Source organism: Bos taurus, chromosome 2 (assembly GCF_002263795.3).
Source record: "Bos taurus isolate L1 Dominette 01449 registration number 42190680 breed Hereford chromosome 2, ARS-UCD2.0, whole genome shotgun sequence".
NCBI lineage: Eukaryota > Metazoa > Chordata > Mammalia > Artiodactyla > Bovidae > Bos > Bos taurus.
In genome coordinates this window covers 17,609,131-17,626,118 of record NC_037329.1, presented here as the reverse complement: position 1 = coordinate 17,626,118, position 16,988 = coordinate 17,609,131, and the positions used below count along the sequence as shown (strand labels likewise).

Below are 16,988 nucleotides of genomic sequence, written 5' to 3'. Positions count from 1 at the left end.
GTCAATGCCTAGTCAGTGTGATATACAGGCTAAATTTAGGGACCAAGGCTCTAATTTAGGGACTAAGGTTCTTGTCACTACATCAAGCAGTCTTAAAATAGCAGAACCCAACACTTCATGTTCATCACTGTTGGGCACTCATTACATGCAAAGAAAAAACTAACCAGTTGTACATCTATTAGATGCCAAGCACTATCTTAACCTCGTTCCTCATGACCACCCTGCAAAGTAGGTACATTCATCCAATTTCACTGAGAGAAATTAATTTATCAAAGTCACATGTGATAATACAAAATTAATCCAGGTCTATTTAGTCTACTACTTTCTCCTACTATCCTGCCTCAAAAGCATACAAGTATTTAGAAATAACTGTCTACCAAAATTAAATTCTAAATGGCCTGGAAATTTTTATAGATCTTTCCAATGTATTAGTGTAAACTGTCTCTAACACCACCATCTATTCTCCTTAAATTTATCTGTATTAGGCTAAAACAATTTATAATAACCACAGTGACAAATTTACATTTGTGTAGCATGCTATAGGTTAGCATTATAAATTTTTTCATTCTTATTGGATTCAACCACTGAAATTTTTCACATATTAGCTCACATCTCATTTAATACTTCTAAGATTTCTGTGATATAGGGATTATCACCATTTTACAGATAAACAAGTTTTAAAAAGGTAAGTTGCTTAGGCTATACAATTACTAACAGCAGGACTCTGCCTTGGATCTTTCTAAGAGAAAAGCACACACTCCTGCACGCAATGATTCACGTCATCATTTGCGTGTGCTTTTGTCAATTTACTCATCAGAGGTGGGGAAGGGGTGGGTTGGGGGGAAGGACTTCTTTAACCAAAAATGGAACAGAAAATAAGGGCCAAAACCTGATAAAACAATAAAAACAGAAAAATATCACAGAAAGGTTGCCCTAGAGCTCTCTTCCCTCCCTGCAAGACTGTTAGGTGATTGTCAATAAATGATTATAGGGCAAATATTCCAGAGCAGAGAGGAAAAAAAAGTTTCCCAATTTATGCTCAGAGACTAGCTTAATCTTGATACCAAATGAATCAAGAAAAGCAAACTAAAAGTGAAACATAAATATTATGTTTACCTTTTGTGATTGCATATGCAAAGGTCTTTAACAGGTTGAATGAAAAACTATGTGTAGTATGATCTCTTTTGTATAAGAAAAACCACTGAATATACGTGCATGTACTAAGTACGGCTGGGTACGTAAATATGTATTTGTACATACAAATACTCATCTCTCACGCTAGTAAAGTAATGCTCAAAATTCTCCAAGCCAGGCTTCAGCAATACGTGAACTTCCAGATGTTCAAGCTGGTTTTAGAAAAGGCAGAGGAACCAGAGACCAAATTGCCAACATCCTCTGGATCATGGAAAAAGCAAGAGAGTTCCAGAAAAACATCTATTTCTGCTTTATTGATTATGCCAAAGCCTTTGACTGTGTGGATCACAATAAACTGTGGAAAATTCTGAAAGACATGGGAATACCAGACCACCTGACCTGCCTCTTGAGAACCTGTATGCAGGACAGGAAGCAACAGTTAGAACTGAACATGGAACAACAGACTGATTCCAAATAGGAAAAGGAGTACGTCAAGGCTGAATATTGTCACCCTACTTATTTAACTTATATGCAGAGTACATCATGAGAAACGAAATATCAATAACCTCAGATATGCAGATGACACCATCCTTATGGCAGAAAGTGAAGAGGAACAAAAAAGCATCTTGATGAAGGTGAAAGAGGAGAGTGAAAAAGTTGGCTTAAAGCTCAACATTCAGAAAACAAAGATCATGGCATCCGGTCCCATCACTTCATGGGAAATAGATGGGAAAACAGTGGAAACAGTGTCAGACTTTATTCTTCTGGGCTCCAAAATCACTGCAGATGGTGATTGCAGCCATGAAATTTAAAGACACTTGCTTCCTGGAAGCAAAGTTATGACCAACCTAGATAGCATATTCAAAAGCAGAGACATTACTTTGCCAACAAAGGTCCATCTAGTCAAGGCTATGCTTTTTCCAGTAGTCATGTATGGATGTGAAAGCTGGACTGTGAAGAAAGCTGAGCACCGAAGAATTGATGCTTTTGAACTGTGGTGTTGGAGAAGACTCTTGAGAGTCCCTTGGACTGCAAGGAGATCCAACCAGTCCATCCTAAAGGAGATCAGTCCTGGGTGTTCTTTGGAAGGACTGATGCTAAAGCTGAAACTCCAATACTCTGGCCACCTCATGAGAAGAGTTGACTCATTGGAAAAGACTCTGATGCTGGGAGGGATTGGGGGCAGGAGGAGAAGGGGAAGACAGAGGATGAGATGGCTGGATGGCATCACCGACTCAGTGGACAAGAGTTTGGGTGAACTCCGGGAGTTGGTGATGGACAGGGAGGCCTGGCATGCTACGATTCATGGGGTTGCAAAGAGTAGGACACGACTGAGTGACCGAACTGAACTGATACACATAAATGCAAACGTGTACATTTGGAAATATAAACCCCAAACTGCTAACAAGGTGACCTGTGACAGGAGTAGTCTTTGGGGTGAAGGAAGGGATGTGGACAAATAGTGAAGTGACATTTTTGCCTTTTACTCTACATGTGCTTAGTTGCTCAGTCATGTCCGACTCTTTGTGACCGCATGGACTGAGTATAGCCCGCCAGGCTCCTCTGTCCGTGAGGATTCTCCAGGCAAGATTACTGGAGTGGGTTATCATGCCTACCTCCAGGGGATTCTCCCCATCCAGGAATTGAACCCAGGTCTCCCACACTGCAGGTGGATTCTTTACCATCTGAGCCACCAGGAAAGGCCTTTACTCTATACCCCTGTATATTATTTGAATTTTTTATAATTAACATGTATCATATTTGACAATTAAAATATACAAATGAAAAGCAGGACCTGATAGCCATTTGACGTACCTCCTCTAGCTATCACAGTCAAAACTAATTATTTTATTCACTCACTGTGCATTCATTTATCTAACACAAACGCAAGGTATAACCCTATGTGTGGGCACTGAGCATTTGTGCTAGCCTCCAGATACCTGCAGCCAATTTTTTTAAGCCCAGCATTGAACATTTACTTTCTTCCATCAGATAGTGCTGTTTTAAGTCAAGTTTTAATTATCATTTATTATTTTTCAGGTCATACGTGAGGGATAAGAAATTCTTTAGAATTTGTACTGCCTTTATTCTAAGAATGACTTTTATTGGATTTGATTTGGGGGGGCAAGTGGAAAAAATACATTTGTATTCATTCATCCAACAAAGGTTAGAGTCCTTCTTACATGTCTGGGCACAATGGTAGACAATGGATATGCAAAGACAAATAAGTAACATACGGCCTCTACCTACCCTCTAGGGAGACAAGGATTTCAGAGTACGTAACACATAAAAACTGAAGTACACACCTTAGTAATCCTACACTTCAAAGTGAATCTGGCAAACTGCCCTGTTCAAAAATAAAAATTAATTTCAGTGTAACCTAGAAATAACTTGATGTTTATGAAAACTGTGAAATTATTCAATTACTCTATGGTTAAAGGGTATAAATTAGTGGGAAAATAGAGAACATGGAAGCTCCAGGGGAACAGAAAGTGCAATGTCTCAGTGAACAAGTTCTAGGTTTAGCAGTGCCACTAAGAAGCTGTTTTTAGGTTTGTTTCCCCAAAGAAAATATGGAAATGATATCTACCTTATAAGGATAGGAGAAATCAAAGAATTTATTTGAAAAAGCATAACAAAATCTGGAGAACATGAGGCAGTGTGGACGCAACACCTGCTTTTTGTTGTTTGGTTTCATTGATTTATTTATTTTACCCCTACTCTTGTCGATGATTAACCAAGCAAAGCTGCAAACACAATTTAACTTCTGTATGCCTCATAAAGTGGAAAGAATGCAGGAAGCAGAGTCAGAAGATCTGAGTATACATTCAGACCTTGACTCTTACTAACTCCATAAGATTAAAAAATGAACAAATTATTTAACCTCTTTAAACCTCAGTGTCCCAGCAGCAAAATAGGAGTAAACCGATTTAACTGGGTTATTTCAAAGACTAAACGAGAAAAATACATGTGAAAACATAAACTGAAAAATTATAAATCAAACATTTTTTCCAAAGATATATAAATGGCCAATAAGAATTTAAAGATGCTCAACATTATTAGCCATTACAGAAATGCAAACAAAAACCGTAAGATACCACCTCCACACACTGGAATAGCTATCATCAAAAAGACAACAAGGCTGGAGAAAGTGTAACACTCATACTTTAATGATGAGAATGTACAATGAAGTCACTACAGAAAATAATTTGGCAGTTCCTCAAATAGTTAGAGTTACCTTAGAACCAAGCAACTCCACATCTAACTATATACTCAAGATCACTGAAAACATAAGTCCACACAAAAACCTATAAATGAACAGTCACAGCAGCATTACTCATAATAGCCAAAAAGTGGAAACAACCTAAATTTCCATCAACTGATGAACAGATAAACAAAATGTGGCATATCCATACAGTGGAATATTACTGAGCCATAAAAAGGAGGTATCTTAATACATGTGTAATATGCATGAACTCCGGAAACACTACACTTAGTGAAAGACACAAAAGGCCACGTATTATGTGATTCCATTTATAGGAAATGTCCTAAATCAGCAAATCCACCGAGACAGAAAGTAGACCGGTGCCTGCCAAGTGTCAATGAGGGGGAATGGGAGTGGCAGTTAATGGTATGAGGGTTTTCCTGTTAGGATGTTGAAAATGCTCGTTGATTAGTGATGATGTTTGCACTCCCTTATGAATAAACTAAAACCACTGAATTGTACATGTTAAAAGGGTGAATTCTACAGTATACGAGTTATATTTTAATAAAACTATTGTAGAAATTTAAGTTTCTCCTACTTTTTGATAGTAAAGACATTACTTTTTTCAGATTATTCCTGTTGCTTGTAACAGCTATGAAAGCTCTTTGAACTTAGATGTTACACAGATAAATGGTATTTTTAGTAAAGTGAAACTACTAATTATGTCAGAAAAACTTTCTACAGATCAGATTAATTTGGCATTAGCTTATTTCTTCAAAAGAATATCCTTATTAGTATCATTTGTTTTTAGGGAGTAGAGACAAGTGTGAAGGAATCTTTATAGAGTACATTTTAAAAAATAGGTCAAAATGTAGTATTTTGTTTTTAAATTAGTGGACATTTAGTTTTCAGATATACCCATCAATCAACTAAAACCTAAGTAGATGGAACTTCGCAAGCTTCATCTACCTGTTTCCATGTTCTGCATTCTGCTGTCATATTTCTAGGTCCATCACCAGCTCCTTCCAACACAGAGATCAAAATGCTTGGTAAATTCTTTAAATGCAGTCAATTCATTCCCTAATGCTGGGGAATTTACAGAGTAGGCCCAATTTTTAAGGTTAAATTTAGTCTAGCTTGTTTGACTAAATATACAACAAAATGATTTCCTGGAATTTGGAATATAAAAACAATCTATAGAGCTGGGTAATGCTTTCTAAGTCCTTTGGGTATTTTTTCACGAATTTGGTCACGGGGTAAAGACAGTCACTAACTTTTGGCCACACAAAGTATTATGTATAAAAGCTTCCTGGTTCTAGAACAAAGAAGTATTTTATTGCTCAAAGCAAAAGGAAGATATTTTCCTTCCATTTAGTATTGTTATACTAAAATAGCATACCAATGAAACCAGCTAGGTAACAGCAGGACCCAAGGTATGTAAACAAAGATAAATTGTTCTTTACTTTGTATTCTTTCTTTGGGGGTAAAAAAAAAAAAAAAAAAGTTTCTCACAACTAAGAAAATAAGGTTCATCAAGCCAAAGTAAACCATACAGGTTAATATTTCCCAATATGGGGGTATTTTTGAGCGGGGATCTCAATTTGAGGGTTTGCCAACCTATGCTAGCATACACGGTGGGTTTACTTGGTACAGACAAAACGTGAAGAGACGGAAGACCTGTCAAACAGCTGTATCGAGTTACTCAACAGCATTTCCAACTTCTCAGGTGATGTCTGTTTAAGAAAGATGTCAAAGCACCAAGAGGAGAACCACGGGGGAGTCGCAGCAGCTGCCATGTCCAAATGGTGCATCGCGGGGTGAAATGCCACAGAAACCCTCAAGAGCCTGCCAGACTGCGGTTCCTTTCCAATACAAGTCTACCTCACATATAAAAATAAATACCATCCAGATATCCCTGCCAACCCGCTCTCCCTTCCTTTTGTGACTCCTGCAAAGGCTGGAGGGATGTTACCGGCCAGCATACCCGGGGTAAGCCAAGCCCCCACGCCCCAAGAGAGCCGTCCAGAAGGCTCCTGCAGCCCGGGGGTCTCTGGCCGGCGTCCCCCACCCGCCGGCCAGGGCCGGTCACCGGCCACACAAAGGAGCCAGCCGCGGGCGCTGGACGCGGGGACTCGCCCCGGAGCCGGCCGCCACATCTGGTCCCCGCACGCCGGGCGGACCGGACCCGCCGGAAAATAATGATTAACGCCCGTACCTGTTGCACGTTTCGGGTCCCTTTCACCCAGAAATGAACAAGGGCGCCCGGGAGGCGAGACGCGGGCCGCCCAGGCTCGGCGGGCCGCGGCCGCACCCGGCAGGCGGCGCGGAGGCAAGGGCTGCCCGCGGGACTCCCACCTCGGGCGCTTTGTCTGCGGTGGCGGCGGGGGCTGCGGCGGGGGCGACGGGGCGGGGGCCCCCCTCCCGCAGTCGCGCGGCCGCGCGGGGGTTAGAAAGCTGGGCCCACCGCCGCCTCCACCCGCCCACGATCCCCGCCTGGCCCCGGGGCCTGCGCGTTCCTCCCGCCCAGGCAGCCCGGGCCGCGCGGCGGCCACACTCACCTGGCTGGCGCTGGGGGCCGGCGGCTCCGGGGCGGTGGGAAGGACGCGGGGACGCGAGTGAGGCGCGGGCGGAGGCGGAGGGCGAGGCGGGAGGAAGGCGGGCTGGGGGCGGAGCGGGCCCGGGCGGCGGTGGCTCCGGTCACCCGTGGCAAATGCGTCCCGGCCCCTCTGCGCGTCAGGCCAGGGGCTGCGGCGCGGGCGGCCTGGCGAGACCTCCCGGAACCCTCGGCCCGACCCGAGTCCGCGCTGCGCAGCGCGCGCCCGGGGAGCGGTGGCGCGGCGACCCCGCCCGGCACGGGAAGGGGGCGGGGCTGGCAGTCCCGCTGGGGCTGGGGCTGGGGCTGGGGGGGTTGGGGGCTGGGCGAGGAGTGGGCCTCCCCCGCCACCAGGCCCACCCGGTGATCCTTACCAGGCGCGGAGCTCCAGCCTCCCAAGCCCACAGGCACCGCGGGGTGGTGGAAGGAGGACTGGGCCTAGAGTCGGGAAGCCTGGGCTTAAGGAAGGACACCCCCACGACCACTTGACGCCTCGCAAGTCATTTGTTGTCTCTGCCCTCATACGGAAATATGAATATGGTATCCAAGATTTTCAAAATTCTGACACTGTCATCCTAGGTTTGTTGGGATTCCTTTAGTTCCAAGTACTCACTGCCAGGAGACGACTCTCCCACACAGAGGTGTGTGATGTAGCTGAAGGGTAAGGCAGTTGGAGGGAATGGGTTGTAGTGAGAAAGGGCTGGATTCAGGGTATTTGGTTTTCTTTGGGGAGCTTTCCTTTGGGCAGTCCAGAATTTATCCACAAATGGCCCTCTGACAATGGCTGCTTGCCCATCTTCACCATCCCTAGTTATTTTTCTCCAAATGTAATGACTTCAGAGTCCTTGTTCTTCCAGTTTTCTTGCGCAAATTGTTTTTATGTCATTTCCTGAATTCAGTTCAAAAGAGTCATCAGCTAATACAAGCTCAGGGCAGCCATGTGGTCCCAATCTCAGGCCTTACTTATTACTCACTGTGCCACTCACTTCAGTATCACCTAATTCCACTGGGGTGAAAAAAAGTACCATTCCAACAACTAGGCAACTAAATCTCTCTACTAATGTTCTCTGCTTGAAAGTCCCAAGGATTAATATTTCCTCTTACTTCTGTGACTGATAATCTGTCTCTATGACTTTAGCCTCTTTGCCACCCTTTAGGTCAAGGCTTGTCAACTGTTTCTGCTTCTAGTCCTAAGGACCACTAGGAATGCTTCAAAAACACAGAACTTCCCGCTTTAAAGTCTTTCAGAGGCTTGTCACGTGGATAATCAGGTTCAAGCAATTACTGTGATATCCAAGGTCATTTATGATCTGATCCCCAGACCTTTTCAACTCCAGCTTTAATTCCCACCACATCTCACATTCAGGCTCCATTTTTGTGCCTTTGTATGCTTTCCTCCATCTGAAATTCATCCCTCATTTAACCAGTGAATGTCTACTGTGCTTCAGGATAATAAAGATAGTGCGTCTTTTCCTCTTAGAGTCTTCCCTGACATCCTGTCCTTTTTCCACAACCACATCCTCACCTGACACACTTATACTGAATTACTCTTTCCTTTCTGCTTTCATGGAAATTTTGATCTATTCTCTACAATAATCCTTAGCGCTTTCTATTTTTCCTATTGCTTTGATTGGTGGTCTTTTCTTACTAGACTGGGAATTCCTTAAAAGGGTAGAGATTTTTGTCTAGTTCATTTTTGGCTCCTGGACATGGCGCAATACTCAGCACTAGGAAGGTTCTCTTTAAATATTTGTTCAAGTACTGATGTCACTATTCATTCTGATAAATACATGTTGAGCATCTACTCAACAAGAGGGAAATACAGTGCAATCCACAGTCCCTGCCTTCCTTACTTAACCTTCCACAGTATTCTTTCCTTTACCATATGGCATTCTCTGTTTATCATTTCAAACCCTCTCCCACTACCACTAGCATTCTTTGCTTGTTTTAATAAAGCAGGATCATGCCAAACAATCTATTCTAGTAAGTCACCAAACATCCCTGCCCTTCCTCTTTCCATACCCACTAGTTCCACAACAGTGAGGACCCAGTTTTTAGATAAAGGACAACTATCGCAACAGGAAACACATTGGACTATAAATGCTGGTGTTTGGGTGCTATATTTTCCAATGACAACAGATTGAACATAGTTCAATCACTTAAATCCACTAGGCCTCCCCTCTGGAGTTCCTTTGGCTCTATTCGTTTCTAGTATTTTGTTAAGGTAAACATATCCTTCTTTATATATCTATAAAGTGAAGGGACAGCCAGATCCTTGCAAAGCAGCTATGCAGCACATGCTTGAACTCTGAGTGACAGGGAACCACTCCTACCTCACAATAGTGTTCATCCTTGAACAGCCCTGCCAGTCCCTACTTTGAAATGTGTCTCCCTGTAAACTTGGTAGGTAACAACGGAATTAGTAGAAAACACCACTGGATTTAAACTCTGAAGTAGTGTGGTCAAGTCCTAGTTCTGTAACTTCCATCTGTATGACCTTGGACAAGCACAAAACAGCTCCAAGTATTAGTTTGCTTGACTTTAAAAGAGGAAAATAATAACATGTTAAATCATTAGCATTAATAGGAATACAATTGAATTAAAACATCCAGAGAATGTAAATGTAGTACTTAGATGTACTGAGTACAGAAGAGTCCAATTCCCCTTCCATACATAGCCTTTTATACCGCCTAAGTCAGCAAACAGGGTGTGCCTTCTCACACAGCCTTGACGCACATGCCCTTTGCATCTCCTCCACACACTCACCTCTAAACATACCCTAGTGCCTCTTAAAAGGTGGCATCTAGAACCAAGTCCAGCCTTCCAGGTATAAAGAGAAAAGAGAGAAATACAACTTTATACATTCTTATGATGATGTTTCAAAATTCAGCTTGATATCACATTTATATTTTTCTACCAACCCGCACTATTCATAAATATCATGTTCTTTTTTGCCAACTAAAAACAAAAACTCAAACCTTTTCTAGGACTTTAACACATACATACATATTTAAGCATACTCCTCAAAACTGAATTTGTGCAATTTATTTTTGGAGACTGAGCGTGCACTTTTGCATGTATTCATCTTAAATATCACTTTGGAAATTATGTATCAGGATCCCCTGCCAAACAGAGAATAATGTGAAATAAGAATAACATTTGAAAGGCATTCAGGACTGGAGGGGCAGAGAGAATCCCCAAAGCACTTTAAGCAACTTGTTCCTAAATTTCTAATTTCTCCCCTACAACTTAATTATAAATTATATAACTTCTCCCCTAAAATTATATAACTTCTCACATTCATTTTGCTTCATTATAAGCTAGTATTTTATGTGCGTATGTTTCCCAAACATCATTCTCTGGAACTTCTGAAGAACTCACTGAGATAAGGTAGACCTACACTGAAGCTCAGCTGAGTCAGGTAATTGCTGAACACTCATTGCCTCAAAATAGGCTTCTTGGAGAAACTGCTCCACCCTCAGGCCCTGTTGAAGGGATGGCCCCAGGCAGTACTCTTTCCTGCCCTGTAATCCCTGAATCACTGTGGATTACCCCTGGGAGGGTACCTGACCTGTAAACAGTCAATGCACACTCATTCAAAATGACCTGGGAAAAAACTCAATCCAAAAAACCAGTCCAGTCAGACAATCAACTGGGGAAGCTGGATCCAAAAAGAGGCAGAGAGGGTGGCCACATGTGAGAAGGGCACTGACACATCTCCAGTGAACAGAAGATAACATAAGCCAATGACTACGCAGAAACCACCCATTCGCACATCCGTTCACTCATGCGCACAAGGAATACTTATCAAGAGTTTCCTATTTTAGGTGCTGGGAATACTGTATGTAGGGAGAAAATACACAAAAATTCTGCAAGGATTATGCGTTTTGGTGGATGGGACAAGCAATAAAAAAAAATTAATACACCAAACACTGTATTCCTGCTAAGCTAAGTCGCTTCAGTCATGTCCAACTCGGTGCAACCCCATAGACCCCAGCCCACCAGGCTCCCCTGTCTCTGGGATCCTCCAGGCAAGAATACTAGAGTGGGTTGCCATTTCCTTCTCCAATGCATGAAAGTGAAAAGTGAAAGTGAAGTCACTCAGTCGTGTCCGACTCTTAGGGACCCCATGGACTGCAGCCTACCAGGCTCCTCCATCCATGGGATTTTCCAGGCAAGAATACTGGAGTGGGTTGCCATTGCCTTTTCCAAACACTGTATTAGAAGGTGGCAAATGTTGGATAAACGTTATGCAGGGGAGAGAAGTAGAAAGTGCCAGAGGCTGGAGTGCAACTTTCTATCACAGGAATAGAGAAAGTCTCAGTTGAAGGTTCAGTTCAGTTCAGTTCAGCTCAGTCGCTCATTCGTATCTGACTCTTTGCCACCCCATGAATCGCAGCATGCCAGGCCTCCCTGTCCATCACCAACTCCCAGAGTTCACTCAAACTCACGTCCATCGAGTCAGTGATGCCATCCAGCCATCTTATCCTCTGTTGTCCCCTTCTCCTCCTGCCCCCAATCCCTCCCAGCATCAGAGTCTTTTCCAATAAGTCAACTCTTTGCATGAGGTGGCCAAAGTACTGGAGTTTCAGCTTTAGCATCATTCCTTCAAAGAACACCCAGGGCTGATCTCCTTTAGAATGGACTGGTTGGATCTCCTTGCAGTCCAAGGGACTCTCAAGAGTCTTCTCCTGGAGCTAAGGCTTGAAGGAAGTGAGGCGCTGAGCCCTTAGTAAAGAAGCTGGGGGAGTCAACAGGTAGTATGCTAATCAGGAAGCAGACACCAAGTGCAGGGCAAAACTAGGCAAGCCAGAGAGCAGGGCATTCAAAATCTTCTTGTTGTTCTGTCACTAAGTCATGTTTGACTCTTTGCAACCCCATGGACTCCAGCAGGCCAGGCTTCCCTGTCCTTCAATAACTCCCAGAGTTTGCTCAAACTCATGTCCATTGAGTTAGTGATGTCTTCCAACCTTCTTATCGTCTGTTGCCCCCTCCTCCTCCTGCTCTCAGTCTTTCTCAGCTTCATGGTCTTTTCCATTGAGTCTGCTCTTTGTATCAAGTGGTCAAAGTATTGGAGCTTCAGTATCAGACCTTACAATAAATATCAGGGTTGATTTCCTTTATGATAGACTGCTGTCCAAGGGACTCTCAAGAGTCTTCTCCAGCACCACAATCAAAAGCATTAATTCTTTGTCAGTCAGCATTCTTTATGGTTCAACTCATGTATATGACTACTGGAAAAACCATAGCTTTGACTATATGGACCTTTGTGGGCAAAGTGATGTCTCTAGGTTTGCCTAGAGACCCTAGCTAGGTTTGCCATAGCTTTCCTTTCAAGGAGCAAGAGTCTTAATTTCATGGCTGCAGTCACCATTCACAGTGATCTGGACCCCAAGAAAATACAATCTGTCACAGTTTCCACTTTTTCTCCATCTATTTGCCATGAAGTGATGGGACTGGATGCTATGATCCTAGTCTTTTGAGTGTTGAGTTTTAAGCCAGCTTTTTCACTCTCCTCTTTGACCTTCATCAAGAGGCTCTTTAGTTCCTCTTCACTTTCTCCCATTACAATGGTATCATCTGCATTTTGAGATTGTTGATATTTCTCCCAGCAATCTTGATTCCAGCTTCATCTAGCCTGGCATTTCACATGATGTACTCTGCATAGAAGTTAATAAGCAGGGTGACAATATGCAATCTTGAGGTACTCCTTTCCCAATTTTGAATCGGTCCATTGTTCCATGTTCAATTCTAACTGTTTCTTCTTGACCTGCATACAGTTTTCTCAGGAGACAGGTAAAGTGGTCTGGTATTCCCATCTCTAAGAATTTTCCACAGTTTGTTGTGATCCACACAGTCAAAAGCTTTAGTGTAGTCAATGAAGCAGATGTTTTTCTGCAATTCCTTTACTTTTTCTATGTTGGCAATTTGATCTCTGGTTCCTCTGCCATTTTTAAATCCAGCTTGTACATCTGGAAGTTCTTGGTTCACATTCTGCTGAAGCCTAACTTGAAGGATTTTGAGTATTACCTTGCTAGCATGTGAGATGAGTGCAACTGTATAGTAGTTTGAACATTCTTTGGAGATGCCTTTCCTTGGGACTGGAATGAAAACTGACCTTGTTCCAGTCCTGTGGCCAATACTGAGTTAGTAATGCTTCCTAAGGCCCACTTGACTTCACACTCCAGGATGTCTGGCTCTACGTGAGTGATCACACCATTGTGGTTATCCAGGTCATTAAGACCTTTCTTGCACAGTTCTTCTGTGTATTCTTGCTACCTCCTGTTAATATCTTCTGCTTTTATTAGGTCCTTTCCTTTCCTGCCCTTTATTAGGCCCATCCTTGCATGAAATGTTTTCTTGATATTGTCAGTTTTCTTAAAGAGATCTCTAGTTTTTCCTGTTCTATTGTTTTCCTCTATTTCTTTGCACTTAGGAAGGCCTTCTTATCCCTCCTTGCTATTGTCTGGAATGATGCATTCAATTGGATATATCTTTCCTTTTCTCCTTTACTTCTCTTCCTTTCTCAGCTATTTCTAGCTGGGGTCTTTTTAAATACAAAACATTCCCAGCACTTTCCCAGTATATTGGACCAGATCTTGGCAGAGGGGGCCTCTAAATCTGTATTTTTTAAAACAGTCCTCAGGTGATTGGGATGTTCCAGCAGGATGAGAACTCTGGCTCTTAAAATCCACAAAATTCCTACTGATACACTGGGTCCTGAATCTCCTTCAAATTCTGTGTTCCAAAAAGCTCAACTCAATCTGCATCCCTCTCCTCCTAAGAGGCTTTATTGTTGAACCTTCCTGTTATTCCTAGGAAGGAAAGCTAATATCATGGCTGAGATTTCAGTTTTTCTTATTAACATATGTATTCTTCACAAACCCAACAGACAAGAACCAAACCCTAGCACCCTATTCCCTGAGGTCACATGTTTGAGTTTCCATATCTTGCAAGTAGAATTGCCTAACAAACCACAGTCACAAAGCGGTGAGATGGTGCCAGAGCTGTAGCGATGAGCTCGTATTCATTCTGCAACTCTTGCCTTTGGGAGTATTTAGCATTTCAAAATCAATATTAGAAAAATTATCAAGGTATTGTATTTTTAAATCTAAAGGAATTTAACATTTATTTTTAATAAAGTACATTTAATACATTAGTGAATTTTTAGGAAAGATCTTTAATAATTTTCTTTTCTTTTCTTTTAATTTAATTTTATTTTTTAACTTTACAATATTGTATTGGTTTTGCCATATATCAAAATGAATCCGCCACAGGTATACATGTGTTCCCCATCCTGAACCCTCCTCCCTTCTCCTATGAGTACTTATTTCATCAGCTTTTGGCAGTTTAATTCCAAGCACAAGACTTCTGTCTTTCACTGAGAAAGTTAAAAAGATATGGCTTTTGAAAAACGTACTTTAATGTTTCTGAAATTATAAAAATAACACTTTAAAGAGCGGAGTTGTTTTTTGTTGTTGTTTGTTTGTTTTGGTTTGTTGCTTTGTTTTGTTTTGCCACCTATTAGTCCATCATCTAGGCCAATGTATTTCGAGTCCTTTAGACAACAGAACTTTTTCCAAGGCCAGCATAGTTTGTATTCATTTGTACCGGGTAGGACTTTTTCCCCCAATGACACTTTCATACAATGTTTTTAGTAAACAGACCAAAGGAAAGAGTAAAAAGTGATTTTTTTTTTTTTTAATGAAATCAGCAGGTTTTTTCTTTCTAATAGGACTGTTTCTTCTTCTAGTGAGATCTTAGGATTTTAAAGCTGGAAGACACCCTCACCCCACCCCCGCCCCATCTGTCCCAACGTCCTCATTTTCCTGTGACCTGGACAAATTAAGCAACATACCTAATACTAGACTTAGTTAACACAACGTCTAGAGTCCAGGTCTCTGGACTACTAGCTGCTATAAGCTAAAAGTGTATGAATATCTGCAATACCATCTGTATGTGTGTAAATAGACGTGGTACATAATTGAGGCATGATGCAAGTTTATGTCTTGAATATCAATAGTGCTTTCAAAGTATTCTGAGTAATAGAAAATGAAATAAAATTTCAGACTAAGGAAAAGTCCCTAATTTTAGCAATCAATTTACTGTCAATCCTAATTAATATAAACTTTGTAATAGCAATTAACAGAGGAGGTCAAGTTAAAGGCAAATTGTTTTAAATGCTTCTGGCAATATACAATACATTCCATAATAGAGTACAGTAAACTGGCTATGAAGTTTTTATAGTTCTGTCCAATAAATTTCCTTCCGATCAGTACCATTAAATGTCAGTACAGTATACGCTCCAATAGGTGTCAGAACTCTTTGGTTGCAAGTATGAGAGCCAATCTGAACTGGATTGGGGTGGAGGCATGATGGATTTTCTGGATATAGCTTAAGGGCACGGACAGAAGAACAGCATTTCTGAGGACTTCTGAGCCAGAACCAGAAACCAAATCAAAGTCAACATCTTTCTCAGAGTCCCTTCTCCCAATCCAGTTTCTTTCTGGCCTGTCTTCAGTCTGTACAGCTTCAAACTAGTTTGTTTTAGGTTACAAGGAGAAGAGCTACGATTGCACTGAGTGGGCATCCTTCTGATGGATTGTTCATGTAGAATAATATCAGGGGGGTGAAAATTTGGGGTCATATGAATGGTCAAACACTGAGCAGTAGAACAACCTCCTAGAGGGTGGAGGCCTGGGTATCATCACAGGCAGCTCCCATCATGGGAGGAAGTCTCCTTCAAAAAAAGATGAGGCATTACCAGTAAAAGGGGAGAATGGGGAACCAGGCTGACAAAAAAGAATAGTCACTGCAGGATGTGTGCTTCTCTAAACCTCAGACTAAAAGGGCAGTTTTTGTGAAATATCTTATTACCCACCCAAATACTAAATTATAATGTTAATCACTTCTAGTCTCATCACTGTATATTAAAAACACATATTCAAGTACCTTATTTTCTGGTTTGTTGATGCACCTTTAAAACCCTACCCTGTAATAATTCTTCAGTTTATTCATGATTCAGTTCAGTTGTTCAGTCATGTCCGACTCTTTGCAACCCCATGGACTGCAGCATGCCAGGCTTCCCTGTCCATCACCAGCTCCCGGAGCTTGCTCAAACTCATGTCCATCAAGTCAGTGATGCCATCCAACTATCTCATCCTCAGTTGTCCCCTTTTCCTTCTGCCTTCAATCTTTCCCAGCATCAGGGTCTTTTTCAATGAATCAGTTCTTCACATGGCCAAAGTATTAGCCAGGTGGCCAAAGTATTGGAGCTTCAGCATCAGTCCTTCCAATGAATATTCAGGACTGATTTCCTTTATGATTGACTGATTTAGTCCAAGGGACTCTCAAGAGTCTTCTCCACCACCACAGTTCCAAACCATCAATTCTTCGGCGCTCAGCTTTCTTTATGGTCCAACTCTCACAACCACACATGACTACTGGAAAAACCATAGCTTTGACTAGATGGACCTTTGTTGGCAAAGTAATGTCTCTGCTTTTTAATATGCTGTCTAGGTTGGTCATAGCTTTTCTTTGAAGGAGCAAGTATCTTTTAATTTCATGGCTGCAATCACCATCTGCAGTGATTTTGGAGCCCAAGAAAAGAAAGTCTGTCACTGTTTCCCCATCTATTTGCCATAAAGTGATGGGACCAGATGCCATGATCTTAGTTTTATTAATGTTTAGGATTCATGATTATTCATGATTAGGATAGAAAAATACAATTTTGCTTGATCAGAATATTTTTACTTATTATGTGCATTATAAGGACTAAAAAATTTACATCTAAAAATATTTTATTCAAAGCTGAAGAGGTAAAAGCACTTGATTGTCAAGTTTAATCTGCATAGTGAAAGAATCAGGTCTCATTTAGATGGCATTATTATTTAAGTTATGGAGAAAGTTCTAAAGTTTCTGTTACATGGTATTTCAGTATGGGGCTAGATCCTACTTATTAGTAAGACAGAAAAGAATGCTAAAAACAAGCTTGGTCCAAGTCATAAGATTTACTTTTGTTTTTCAGTGTGTTTCAGTCATCAGCCTGACTACAAA

General features: G+C 41.7%; 1 protein-coding gene and 1 long non-coding RNA gene across 4 annotated transcripts in view; one reads left to right on the top strand and one right to left on the bottom strand.

The window, feature by feature from the left end:
- SESTD1 (SEC14 and spectrin domain containing 1) overlaps window positions 1-7,391 on the bottom strand; it is a 152,950-nt gene extending 145,559 nt beyond the window's left edge. Inside the window, exon 1 of one of the 3 annotated variants that reach the window (XM_024978543.2) lies at window positions 7,307-7,391. The gene's annotated coding sequence lies outside the window, so the exon portion shown is untranslated. Of the gene's footprint in view, window positions 1-6,554; window positions 6,642-6,897; window positions 7,123-7,306 lie in introns of those variants that run through there. The other 2 variants (NM_001191250.2, XM_024978540.2) reach the window with 2 other exon arrangements.
- LOC112442544 (uncharacterized) overlaps window positions 5,596-16,988 on the top strand; it is a 30,066-nt gene continuing 18,673 nt past the window's right edge. The window contains exons 1-2 of the long non-coding RNA XR_009491514.1: window positions 5,596-5,772; window positions 6,066-6,328. This is a non-coding gene — a long non-coding RNA (uncharacterized lncRNA). The remainder of the gene's footprint in view (window positions 5,773-6,065; window positions 6,329-16,988) is intronic.